The sequence below is a fragment of the Phyllostomus hastatus genome, unplaced genomic scaffold (assembly GCF_019186645.2).
Source record: "Phyllostomus hastatus isolate PE091 unplaced genomic scaffold, TTU_PhHast_1.1 phas_scaffold_28, whole genome shotgun sequence".
NCBI classification, from domain to species: Eukaryota; Metazoa; Chordata; class Mammalia; order Chiroptera; family Phyllostomidae; genus Phyllostomus; species Phyllostomus hastatus.
Window position 1 is genome coordinate 851,601 of NW_025334022.1, and position 8,592 is coordinate 860,192.

Below are 8,592 nucleotides of genomic sequence, written 5' to 3' on the forward strand. Positions count from 1 at the left end.
ATTCCCTGTGCATTTTCCTTCATTTCTCTTATCATAGCCTGCATTTGTCCATCTAATTTATGACCAAAGTCAACCAATTCTGTGAGCATGCTGATCACCAGTGCTTTGAACTGTGCATCTGATAGGTTGGCTATCTCTCGGTCGCTTTAAAAAAAAACTGGCTCTGGGGATTTTAATTCTGTTTGAGCCATCTTTTTTATTTATTTTTTTCCTTTTGTCTGGCCATGCCTGTTACCTATGAGGGGCAGAGCCTTAGATGTTCACCAGGGCGGGGCACCTCAGTTGCTGGGTTGTGGGTTGTATGTGGGGGTGGGGTCCAAAAGGGAACAATGGCGCTTCTTCTGGTGTCTCTAGGACTTCAGTCCTCTTTGCCGCTTCCCACAAGCAAATTGGGCCCTTCTGGTGCTGGCTCCCGGGCGGGTGGGCTTGTGTACTTTCTCGGACTCTGTGGGTTTCCCCAAGGAGCCTTCTGTGAGGCTGAGAGAATCTCCCATCCTCAACTCCCACAGGTGTTTTCAATTGGTGCCTTTAGGCTTCGTTTTCTGGCGTTTGGTCCCTGGGTTGCGCAGTCTGTGTTGCTGCCCGTTTTTGCTTAGTTTGTCTGCGTGAATGTGTGGCTGTGGACAGCCAGCTGCCTTGCGCACCTCACTGGGTCTGCTCATTGCCTCCTGCACCTAGGGTCTGCCAGCTGCCCCTGCGCTTCCGGGGTCTGCCAACTGCTGTCTGCACCCTGTGCGCCCGTGTCTGCCAGCCACCGCTTTTTCCTGCCGGACCCCTACCCCTTGACCCCTCTCTGTATGCCTCCGACTCTGCCCCTTTTTACTGGTCTTAATGAATGGTAGTCAGACTTCCATTTGGTTCATTTCTCTCTGTTCTGGTTGTTTTTTGTTTCTAAATTTTTGTTGTCCTTAGTTTTGGTTGCGCAAGGAGGCACAGTGCAACTACCTATGCCTCCATCTTGGCCAGAAGTCCCTCTATCTGTATTCTTAATAAAAACCTACTCAGGCAGTGACTCAGGGTGCTCTCCACTAGAGAGAGAGGCCATTTTGTCCCTATTTCTCCACAGGACTCGGTTGTCCATGTGTATGTTTTTCTCGTGTTTCGATGAGCATCTGCAGTGATGGATACTACTGGCCGGTATCCACCACAACTTAACTACATGCTTTGTGTGACAAAACTAAGATGAACTTCTTCCAGTTTGAATATTCATTCTTTGTAGGGTAATCTGTCAGAGGCAGTCAACACAAAGTTCAAAGGGGAAAATAAAAAGCAGGTGAACCCTGACTGGTGTGGTTCAGTAAATTGAGTGCCAGCCTGCAGACTATTGGGTCACTGGTTCAATTCTAATTCAGGGCACATGCCTGGGTTGCGGGCCAGGTCCCCTGTAGGGGTGCATGAGAGGCAACCACACATTGATGTTTCTCTCCCTCTCTTTCTCCCTCCCTTCCCCTCTCTCTAAAAATAAATAAATAAAATCTTTAAAAAAGAGCAGGTGAGGCATTTAATTCCAAAACCTAACACATAGACACTAATGTAATTTGAAGTCTCCAATGTATGGCTTTAAGGAAAACTTTGCAGGCACTTAAGATACAAGTGTATGTGTTCCCAGGAAACCTTTGAAATATAGGACTACTCCAGTTTCAAGTGTCTCCACCCCACCATTAGGCACTTGCCCTCTAATGTTCAGTTTTTTTCTTTCTTATCTATACCATTTTTTAGTTTTATAAATATTTTAATTTTGACAATAATTATAAGCAATATTGAAGGAAGCAATGCAAGATAACATTTTATTTAGATTTTTGACACTGTTATTGAGGTATAATCTACATGTCTCAGCTGATAGTAGTAGTGGAGATTCACTGCAGACAGGCATGAGGTAAGTTTTGGGGTGATGAAAATGTTCTAAAATGATATTATGGTGATGCTAGCATATCTATATCAACCTACAAATATTATTGAAGTATATACTTACAGTAAGTGTCTGTACAGGTATTATTTAGAATGGATGCTCTGTAAACAGTACATTCAAGCAGGTAATGAATCCAAAGATAAAACCACAGTGAGTTTAGAAATCTCTAGACAAACTGCAGCCCATGTTGCTGCTGAAGCTTCATGATAGCCTGGAAACCAGGTGAAAACTAAGGACTTTGACGATTGCATTGGTTTCTCCAGAGTATTTTTTTGTTAAGTACTGTTACAGGGGTTTGAAATAAACTAAGCCACCCAGATTCCTCTGGGTTTTATGTCTCAATTTTAAAAAAATAGCTTCCCAGCCCTAGATGATGTGGCTCAGTTGGTTGGAACATGATCCTGTAGCCAAGAGTTTGAGGTCCTATTTGTGGTCAGGGCACATGCCTGGGTTGCGGGTTCATCACCAGTCTGGATGCATACAATCCTTGATGAGGCATGTGTAGGAAGGCAATCAATCAATGCTTCTTCTTTCTCTCTCTCTCTCTCTCACTGATGTTTCTCTCACTCCCTTATTCTCTCAAAAAACAATGAAAAAAGAAATGTCCTTGGGTGAGGATAAAAAATGGCATCCCAGGAATATGCTGTCTTTAAGAAATGGGTTGGGAACCAAGTACCTCTACTAAAAGCAACTGAGATGCACACATTCATATCTATATACATTCTCAATCCCTCCTCCTCACCTTCCATAATGATACCATAGGCCAGAGGCTGTCTTATAGAGATATAGTCTCAAAAGAAAGACACTTGTCCTTCATTTTGCTGTAGAAAACACAACATTTATATTTAAAAACATTTTGTTTTTAAATATATTTTATTGATTATACTATTACAGTTGCCCCAATTTTCCCCTTTTGCCTCTCTTTGCCCAATACCCCCCTACCCTCCAGAAATTCCTTCCTTAGTTCATGTCCATGAGTCATGTGTGTAATTTTTTGGCTCCTCCATTTCCTATGCTATTTTTAACTTCTCCCTGTATATCTTGTTACTACCAATTATGCTTCTTAATCCCTGCACGATTTCCCCATTCTCTCCCTTCCCCCTCCCAGCTGATAACTCTCCAAATGGTCTCTATATCTAAGATTCTGTTCCTGCTCTGGTTGTTTGCTCAGTTTTTTATATTTTTTTAGATTCAGTTATTGACAGTTATGAATGTGTTGCCTTTGTAATGTTCATGGCTCTGATCTTCTCTTTCTTAAAGAAACCCCTTTAACATTTCTGTAATAATGGTTTGGTGGTGATGAACTCCTTTAGCTTTACCTTGTCTGGAAATCATTTTATCTGCCTTTCCATTCTAAATGATAACTTTGCTGGATAGAGTAATCTTGGTTGTAGGTCGTGGCTTTTCATAACTTTGAATACTTCTTTCCAGTCCCTTCTTACCTGCAAAGTTTTTTTGAGTAATCCACTGATAGTCTTATGAGGACTCCTTTATAGGTAAGTCTCTGCTTTTTCTTGCTGCTTTTAAGATTCTCTCTTTATCTTTAAACTTTGATATTTTAATTATGATGTATCTTGGTGTGTCCCTCCTTGGATCCAACTTCTTTGGGACTCTCTCTGCTTCCTGGACTTGTATGTCTATTTGCTACACCAAATTGGGGAAATTCTTCTTCATTATTTTTTCAAATAAGTTTTCAATTTTATCCTCTTCCTCTTCTCTTTCTGGCACCCCTATTATTTGGACATTGGCATGTTTGGAGATGTGCCGGAGGTTCTTCAGCCTACCCTCATTTTTTTTAAATTCTTGTTTCTTCTTTTTTTCTGGTTGAATGTTTATCTCTTCCTTATGTTCCACACCATTGGTTTGAATCCCAGCTTCCTTCCCTTCTCTGTCAGTTTCCTGCAGCTTATTCTTTATTTCACTTAGTGTAACCCTCATTTTTCCTTTAATTTTTGATGTACTCAAAGAGTTCCCTGAGCATCCTGATTACCAGTGTGTTGAACTCTGCATCTGATAGGTTGGCTATCTCTATTTATCTTAGTTCTTTTTCTGGGATTTTGTTCTGTTCTTTCATTTGGGCCATTTTTCTTTGTCTCTTCACTTTAGCAGCCACCCTGTGTTTGTTTCTGTGTATTAGGCAGAGCTGCTTTTACTCCATGTATTGGTAGTATGGCCAATGCAGAAAAGGTATCTGTAAATTGTGTCAGGTAGAGCCTTAGGTAATTTACAGGGTGGGGCAATACACTTCACTACTTTGTGGCTGTGTGGGAGGGTTCCAAGAGGAAACAATTCTGGTGCCTGGCTTCTGGCAATTTGCCCGGCACTCCCCCTATTTCCACTCATTTCACTCCCTTCTTGTGTGCAGCTGGTGTCCTTCAAGCTGCCACTCTGGCGTTGAATTCCTGAGTGGGTGGGTTTGCATACATTCTAAGACCATGCTGGCTCTTTAAGTGGCAAAAATATGACAGTTTCTTCTGATGCCCAAGCCCCCACTGGTTTTTAGAGCCAGAGGTAATGGGGTTCTATTTCACCAGTGCTGGAACCCTGGGCTGTGTGGTCTGGCCTGGGGCTAGGATTGCTCAGTCCCAAAGGTATCCCTCAGTCCCAAAGGTATCCCTTCCATATGTTCTGCCACTTCCACCACTGCCACCTTTCCACACCACATTGCCTCTCTGCCCTTCTCTGTGACCTCTCCCCTCCTGCCTGTCTGGATGAATATGTTTTCTTTAAATCCTTGGTTGTTAGACTTCTACACAACTAAATTTTCTGACAGTTCTGGGTATTATTAGTTTTGAAATCTGCTTATAATTCTTTCTCTGGTTACACGAGGAGGTGAAGCATGTCTGCTTACATCTCCATCTTGACCAGAAGTGAGAAAACACCTTTTGGTTTAATTATGGAAAATCTTGGCTCATTTCACTGCCACAATTCAACCAATAGCTCTTCTGTTCTCCAAATGTACACTATTTTACCTTAAGTGATTAAAGAAGAATAAAAAATAACATATTACATATTATTGACTAGTTCAAATGATTGTATTTACATATAAGTCTTTCTTTTGTCAGTGTTCAGCAGTTAAGAGAAGATGGATAGCTCAATGAAGCTAGTACCAACAAAAGAAATGGTAGACCATAGAGAAGTTTAACAATGTGTGAATGGGAAAAGGGGGCTATGTAATAAATCTGACAAGCTCAATGACAAAGAAACCTCACATGGGGATCTGATCATAACTTCCTAACTAGGCAGGTCATGGTGGATAATTATACCTCAGGCATATAACTTCTTAGTAAAGGGTTAATCTTTGTCTTAAGCAAGCTCTGCCCATTGTTCTTCTGTATCTAGGTTAACACACCTTTGAAATGTCAAAGTAATTATCTTTTCCAGACCCCTCCAGGGCAGAGGAGTAATGACCCTTAAGGGAACAAATGATCTTGTTGCCCATATACCATCCTTATTTACTGTGTTAAATGTTAACTATCCTGTACCCACCAATGTAAAAGTATTTACCTCTCATTTTTACTTTTTATCCAGTCATAAGGATTTCCCCACCTTGCTTTCTTCTACCTCCTTAATCTACCACTTACAGATTTCATGTCATCTTCCTTACACTCCCTACTTTGAGGCCTAACCACCCTCAAGAGAGCACATGCTTTTAACTATCCTGTAATCCAAACATACAGATCTCCTAGCTTGGCTTTCTCCCACTGTCATGTAATTTTCCTTAGGGTCCCTCCTTAATTGCAAATATATATATTTTAAAAAGCTGCAGAAATGTCATTCCCTGGAGCATTTGGGATCTTGCTTCCTGGCATGTCATCAGTTCAGCTCAATAAACTCATAACAATTGTCTCCAGGTTTGAGCATTCTTACCTTAACAGCTAGGTGCATAGATAGACAGCTCTTACTGGTTTTGTTTCTCTGGAAAGCCCTGAGTAATACACCCTCTCAAAGCCCCTGGAAGGAAGCAGCGAGAAGTCTGGTGCATAGACTTCAGCTCAGTGAGACTAATTTTAGACTTTTGACTTCCAAAATTGTAAGAAAACACAGTTGTGTTTTTTGAGATACTAAATTTTGAGTAGTTTGTTATAGCAGCGATAGGAAACTAAAAAATGTGTGCCATAAATTTTGTCAAATTCTGAATTGTATAGTTCAGTCACTCTGTCTTGAAGGGGTATAGAACAAGCTGCTCCAGAACATGCCATTCTCGCCTGCAGATTGTAGTTGTTCCCCTTATCCATGTTTTGTTTCTTTAGGTTTTATTTACCCATGGTCATTCATGGTACAAAAATATTAACTAAAAAATGAAAAAATTAAAAATTAAATTGATTGCCTTGATGAGCATGATAAAATCTAGCACTATCTTGCTCTGTCCAACCTTGAACATAAATCAGCATATCCATGATATATATGATACTTGACTGTTAGTCACGTAATAGCCATCTTGGTTATTAGGTCGACTGCTGTGGTATTGTAGTATCTGTGTTTAAGTAAACATTATTTTACTTAATAATAGCTACAAAGGGCAAGAATAGTGATGTTGGCAGTTTGGATATACCAAAAGGAAGCCATAAGGTATATGTATATAGAAGTATTTAAAAATGTAGTATAAATGCGATTTGGTACTATCCATGGTTTCAAGCATCCACTGGGGGATCTTGGTACATATCCCCCATGAATAAGATGAGGCTACTGTATATTTCAGGAGAAGACAACCAAGGCCCCAAAAGATTCAGGAAGAGCCATTTACATCACCCTTAACCATAAGAATTTAGATAGAGCACCTGGTCCAAGAAAAGACCTATCACCAGAGATAACTGCAAAGAGTGTGGGCTAGGTGGTCTAGGTGTGATAAGCTGGGGGGAGCTGGCAAGCCTTGTTTATTTATATCCTTCTTTGTATCTCATTGTCTCCATGTCATGACAAACATTTGTTTGCCAGACATTGGCTCATCCCATCTTTCTGTGAATCATCTTTCTTCCCTTTTAAGGCCCAGACCCTAAACCCTCCTACTTAGCTCAAGATGGTATCTAAGCCTCAATTGTCTGATTGGGTTTGGATTTCTCCTGTCTATGTGAGGCATCTGTACATATGTAATTAGATTTTTTTTTCTCCTGTTAAACTGGATTAAGTCCATTTAATTATTAGACCAGTCAAAAGGACATAGAAGGGTAGAGAAAAAAGTTTTCCTTTCCTACTACATTATGTTTACTGCTTCCATCAGTGAAGGCATTCCCTTCAATGATTGGTTTTGTTCAGACCTGCTTATGATAAATTCTCCCAGGTTTTATTTATCTTTAATTTTCAGAAGTTTATGATGTATCTAGCTGTGGTTTCCTTTGTATATTTCTTGCTTGGGATTTACTGAACTTCCCAAATGGATAGGTTAATATCTTTTATCAACTTTGAAAATCACTGGCTACATTCTTTTTTAATATGGCTTTTGTCTTATCTCTCTTCTCTATTGCTGGGACCCTAACTGCTCATATGTTCAACCTTTTTAACATGTTCTACATGTTTCTTAAACTATCATCTGGTTTTTCCCATTTTATTTTCCTATCTTTCAGTTTATGTACTTTCTATTGACCTAGCTTCTATTTAGCTATTTCTGAAATGTATGTCCAATCTGCTGTTAAATTAACCCATTGAGTTATTAATTTCAGATATTGTAATTATCAGTTCCAAAATGCCTATTTAATTATTTTATAGATTTCAATTTTAATATAAAATGATTTAGTGATTTATCTATTTTTATTCTCTATTACATTAAAATTTTAGTTATAGTTATTTTAAAGTGTTTTCTAGTAACTTGAATATCGTGATCACCTATAAAGGTGCTGTATATCAGTATTTTTCTCTTGACTGTCACATCCTTTTGACTTTTTATATGTCTCATTTTTATTGTATATACCACATTGTGAATTAAAGAACCATAAAAACTTCAAACAATATTATCTTCCACAACAGATGATAGTTCTAATAGAATATGGGATGGGAGTAGGGGATGATCATGACAATCTAATCAAGAATTGAGCTTCTTTTTTTTGCTGGATTTAAGTTTGGTAAGACTATTTACCTCTATATAACCAGTGATTCCTTCCATTGTTTTCAATTGAAATTTTAGTAGAGCTTTGTCACCTCAGCTTGAAAGACTGTTAGAGATTCAGTTCTGCTCTTTGGAAATTTTCAGCTCCAAACTTTGGTAAAAGTCTTGAGTAGGAAATAGCCATATTTTTGATACCCTTTAAGTTTCTACCTTTTCATTCTAACCTCACATGACTGTCAACATCTCTGGTGATCTCATTTCCCCTCAACAGTGGCCTTCTAAAAGAGGTCCAATCTGCATTTGTAAATGTTAAGTAAGTCTGGTATTAATGAAGTTCCCCAGGTAAAAAGGAATCACACAGCTTCAGTATTAATTCACCATTTTCTAGGTCTTTTATTTATTTTCTGTTTTGATTTTGTATACCCTTCCTTCTGACTCATTCCTCTTTCCTAAATACCCCAAGATGACAGGATATTTTACTTTGCGCTTCAAAAGCTTCAAAAACTTCTTGCTTGTCTATATAAGATCCTATACAGGATCCTATGAAAGAAATATCCGAGGCCTCTCTAATTTGCAATTTTGTCACTGAATCTCCGTGTACCCAATAAAAGCTTTGATGATTTCTCTTTCTCCTCATGTG